This window comes from Sinohyriopsis cumingii, chromosome 14, assembly GCF_028554795.1.
Source record: "Sinohyriopsis cumingii isolate HCF-2022 chromosome 14, ASM2855479v2, whole genome shotgun sequence".
NCBI lineage: Eukaryota > Metazoa > Mollusca > Bivalvia > Unionida > Unionidae > Sinohyriopsis > Sinohyriopsis cumingii.
In genome coordinates this window covers 39,579,091-39,585,090 of record NC_142974.1, presented here as the reverse complement: position 1 = coordinate 39,585,090, position 6,000 = coordinate 39,579,091, and positions in this window count along the sequence as shown.

Sequence of the window (6,000 nt, the reverse complement as noted above, 5' to 3'; positions counted from 1 at the left end):
ATCGAAGGGAGCTCCAATAAATATTATCGATCATAACGCGCACGCATGGACTAACGCAGTAACAATATTTCCACGTGATCGAACTGTTAGATTTTACCCCACAGATATGTTTGATTTTATCAACGAAATAAGTAAAACCGATCCTGTATCGGTATGGTTATTTAAAAGTAATGAAGAAGGTGAATTTGATCAGTTTGTCAAACCAAACGGTGAAATATATCGAACAGAATCCCTCCATGACGAGATGAAAAATCTCGCGAAGTTTTTAGAGTGCAAGCACGCGGAAAATACTGACAAATTACTAACTAATTGTTTTACCGTTCCATCTGTTGCGGCTCATTTCGCCAGAGAGAGAAATTCATGGAAACCAACACGATTTGATTTACTCGAGGACGTACGCACAAGTTGCGTCGAATATGGACATGGCGGATTATGGAATACCAAATATAATTACAATGATGTTATTTCGGTTGATATGGTTGCATGTTATCCAGGAAGTTTTCTGGGATACGGAGATTGTTCTGTGTACTTTGAAAGATTTGGTCACCCAACAAATGAGATGACGCGAGTGGCAATTAATGGACCATTACCTGATTTTGATCTGACTGGATTCGCCTGTATTGAATCATTCGAGTTTAACGAAGATCTTCACAAGATTTGTTATGTTTGGTTTGGCAGACATTTTTGTGAAAAACGTTGGGCACCTATACTTTTGTTGCGATATATGCTAGATTGTATGATACTGACATCGTTGGTGGTCAGTGAGGCAATTATATCATATCATGCACAGACCAAAGTTTGGTTGCCCATGTCAGATTCTGAAGTTATCAGCGAGTTTAAGGAAAAATATCCTGATGTTTCCGAAGATGATATTCCTAATAAACTCAAAACCGCAAAAGATCTCGGTAGAAAAATTATAGGTAAATTTACTCAAGGTGGTGCATATGATTATAAAAGACATCATGCACGATTAATTTTAGATGATGCCGAGTACGATTTTATAATCGCTGATACAACAGCGAAAAATATATTTGTAAATCGAGAAAGTGTTTATTTATCCGACGGAACAAAATTAGGTACGATCGTTAGTTACATAAATGACGTCTCCCCACAATATACTCATCTAAGATCTTCCATGTTGGCTTATGTTTCTATAAATTTATTATCGATGATTAATAGATTTCCTGAGACCGCAGTCAGAGTCGCAACAGATTCGTTTTATATTTCAAGTAAATATTTAGAACCTGTTATGAAATTTACAAGTAATGATGAACGATGGGGTTCGTGGAGAATAAAAAAGGAACTATTACACAATTATGCAGAATCAGCAGATGTTCCAATGAGATATTTTTATCGTAGGGGTAATAAAATATCAGAAATGTCGAAAGCACCATCGTTGAGTGATCCAATAACCAGATATAAGACAGTATATCTCAATGGACCTGGTGGATGCGGCAAAACAACTCGAACGATTAATGTTTTTAGAAATTCAGATATAATCGTGCTGACACCCACACATAGACTCGCACGTGAGATGAAACAGCGGCAAGTACAATCGTGTACGTATCATAGTTTCTTTCGGTGGCGCGGAGATACATGGACTCCTGAACGGATGGGAGAAAAATATATACCTAAAATAATTATTTGGGATGAGATATGCACGGTCTCATTGGATACATTAAAAACGTTTCTTGATTGGTTGTTCACGAAAAATACCGCTATAATAATGTGTGGCGATCATGGTCAACCGCCGCCTTTTGTTGGACCATCTCCACATGATTGGTTAAAAAATTTCGTTGATTATTACGAAGAAATAGATGATGATCATAGAGCTCTTGATGCAAATTTGAGGGAGTTTAAAAAATTAATCAGATTACAATCAAACAAAATTCAGTGTGAAATAATACGTGGAGTGATCTCAGAGACATCAATGAGTGATTTTTTGAACTCATGGAAACCCAACGATTTGATCGTAGCAAGTAGAAAAATAATCAGAGACGCTTTACAACAACAGTTATTTCAACTACATAAAGAACAATATTCAGAACTACCCGTACCGTTGTGTTATAGACCATCAGATACACGAAAACAGAATATTAATGTTGATATTCCAGGACCCTTGACAGAGTCAAGGAAACAGATTCTCGTATTAAATGATATTGTCGCCGTTGATATCAGTGTGGTCGAAGATGCATTACGCGCTGACAAATCTCCATGGGTGTTGGGATACGCTATGACGATCCACTCGTCTCAGGGATTAACTATTTCTGACACACGAGTCTGGATTGTAGACGATCGCATCGAGTGGTCAAATTTAGTTTATTTGGCGGTATCGAGGGTCAGAAATATATCTCAATTACGTAGAATCATAATTCCTGAAATCGTTGATAAATTTAACATCATCGATGATGATATAATAAGAAAAAAATTAATCGGATACAAACAATCTGATAAAAAAAATAAACACGACTTTGATCTTGATGTTGAATTTATTATTGAGTTAAAACAGCAGCAGAATAATCATTGCGCCAGTTGTAATTGTATAATGTTATGGCGGTATTCGAGTAATGATTCAAGACAATTTACCGTAGATAGAAAAGATAATAGTCGCGGTCATACACGAGAAAATACCATGTTAACCTGTCTCGAATGTAATCGACGTAGAGGCGCTAGCGCCTTGAGTGCAGGCACCCTTAGCGCTAGCGCCTTGGGTGCTAGTTAAGTGATCGCGGTGGTAGTTGTGTATCCGCGGGAATTATTTGTAGTTGTTCACGTGTAAATCCACGCTGAGGAGCGGCCAAATCTAATCTGTAGATTGCAGGTCTACCTGAGGATCTTGTCACGGTAGATATTTTGTGTGTGGTAACACTCCAAATAGGATCAGTTGCTCTCGCTTTACCACCTTCAAGTTCACCAGGCTCATATAAATATCTGACTGTAACATCACCCAATATTTTTTGTTTTTCAACATCTTTTCGTTGTGTTGGTATATTTTTTTTTGTAATTGCATTAATGGATTTCATGTTGGTTGTTCGTGTAATCTCATTATTTAATGCAGCTATCACGTTTGGTAATCTTGCAACCCATTCGCGAGATCTTTTATCCTGAATAAATTCCCTCGCGTATTGATATCCAAATAACCGCTCAGCAAGTGTTCGATTAAATCGCTCAACAATTGCTTGATCACGGTGAATTGCAGTATGACCTTGTCGTATTTTGGTATTATGTCGTTTCATCAGCGATGATACTGGACCAAGAAATTCCTTACCAGGATCAACCTGTAGTAGCTGTGGCCATCGCAGACCACCTCGTGGTCCGAGTCCTCGTTGATAAATTCGTTCAAACGCATCGGCTACTTCAGATGATTTTTCGCTGATAGCGGCTCTGCTTCTTTATATCTACTTGCAACATCAACTACGGTTAACGCATATTTGTACGTTTTTCTACGCACAGTATCATGCGGTAAAAACAGAATATCAGCTTGATGAACTTCATTAGGAACACTGACATCGAAATACGCGTACTGAATTTGTTTAGGACGTGGTAGATAAATTTGCCATATTGCTTGTTTGGATAACCACGCTTTAGCAGTAGAATGTTTAACCGCTGCTGCATCAGCGAGTTTACCAATTGCTGATTTGCCTCTCCATTATCCAACTGGTGAATAATAAATCGATTCCATTATTAATTACCAGCCCCAATCGCTAATTTACCTTTCATCGAGGATCTTACTAACCAATTAGCTAATGATTCTCTAATATTTTTATTTTTTATGGAATTTAACGCGTGAATTAATTTCACATCTGCAATATGCCTATCTTGTAGATTTTTACTCTTATAAGCTACATCATGAACATGACAAGCTCGATCAATAGCATTTATTGGTTCCTCACCTGGTTTTGGTTGATCTTGATTATCGAGCCTGATATCAAGTCTGGTACCAGGACCGCAATAATTATATCCCGGTAGATGTTTTTTCTCCACTGTATTTAGCCCATGGAGCACCTGGAAACTTTGACATCAAATTAGCAATATCACCACCGCGCTTATTAGGTAAAAACGAAAATTTCTTTCTACCGCATATAGAACATTTTCCACCGTACGCTATTTTTTTGTTTTTTGTTATAACCGTAGCTAAATCAGTAGTTGGAGTTTTAACTTTACAGCGTAAACAATATAAATTCATGTTATAATATATATGGATATAATTGATTTCTCAGCAACTCGGCAGCGAGAGCCAGTTAAGCATCATCCTGCGCTACCGAACTCCATCAGAATGATTATCATAGGACCATCTGGATCGGGTAAGACGCAATTATTACTTAATCTGATAATGAGATGGTTGAAATGGGATAAATTATATTTAGTAGCACCATCCGCTGATGATCAACGATGTTATGATGTACTTAAAGATTTCAATGAAAACGCCGATTACTGGATGAAGATAATGATGTTATAGAGTTTATAACCGATATTGATGAAGCACCATCCGTAGATGTTTTAGACGGATTTATTAATAATTTAGTTGTATACGACGATGTGATGCTAGATAAACAATCAAATCCAGCCAGAATATTTTCCCGAGGTAGACATAAAAATACAGACGTAATCTATGTTACTCAACGATACACACAAATTCCGAAGGTGATTAGAGACAACTGCAACATTTTAGTTGTGTTTAATGGCGTAGACACACACACGTTGCGAAATATTCATCAAACTTGGTGTGGTGGTGACATGGATATAATTAAATTCAAAAATTTCTTCTCACGAGCGCAAGCTACTCCGCATGGATTTATAACAATAAATTTACATGATCCAAGAACAAGATATCGTGTGGGTCTTGATAAAATATTTGGGTAACAGGGGTGATGATAAAATTAAATTTAATTAAACAGATATCATTAATATAATGAACAACTGTGCGTGGCTGCGTCAAGGAACCACTAACAAATGTAATAAAAAATGCCGTGGAGAATATTGCAAGAAACATAATTATCTTATAAAGAAAAACCCTCATGCTGGTCCACGAAGTTGTGTTGGTTGTAACAACGGTGTTAGAGGATTATATCAGATTTGCAAAAATTGCGGTGGAGATCGATATCGAAGTTTGATGATATATTATAAACACAGAAAGAACATAAATCCAAAAATAGAAAAACCACCATCAGAACTTGAATATTACTTGAAACATAGAACAAATAAAGATGAAACAAATAAAGATGAAACAGATGAGGAAAAACGACAGCGAGAACGCGTTGAAAAATATTCATCAAACTTGGTATGGTGGTAAATTAATAGCAGCAGAGAGGGTACCTACCAACGTTGGTCGTCAAAAAAATAAACAAGAAATAAATAAACACGTAGAGTACTTTATTTTTTCAGCTACTATTTCGAACTGAGGTTTTATTAGTACAATCGGTCATTACAGAAATAAAACATCTCAAGGAAAAGTTCATTTGTAAAATCTTGACCTTTCTACGAGATGATTTTATTTGTTTGTTTTATTTGTTTTGTCGGAATTCTATGGTCTGTTCACCCTCTCTGCTGCTCTCTCACACACACACACACACACGTGTGTTTACAAAATAAAACATTAAATGTCAGTTACACAATAAATTTGATTTTAGACAAGGTCAAGTTCAAAATGCAATTATATATACCATATAATCATGGAGAAAGTAACAAAACAAATTCACACGCATTATGTCAATACTGCAACATCAAACGCAACCTTATTAATATCTGATTCATGTTGTTGCCATGGAAAGTAAAGGGGTTGTTAATACAATTATAGGAGTAGGAAATTAATTAATATGTGTTGCAGAGCCAATATCAAAAGCCAAACATTCATTCTCTATTGTGGAATAATTATTCTGCTGTTTATTTGATTTCTTAGGAAAATAATTCAGTGGATGCTCTACATCACTTTTCACTTTTGTTTTATTGCATCATTACTGTTTTTAGCTGGCCGAACATATGCATCAGCCGTATCCGCTA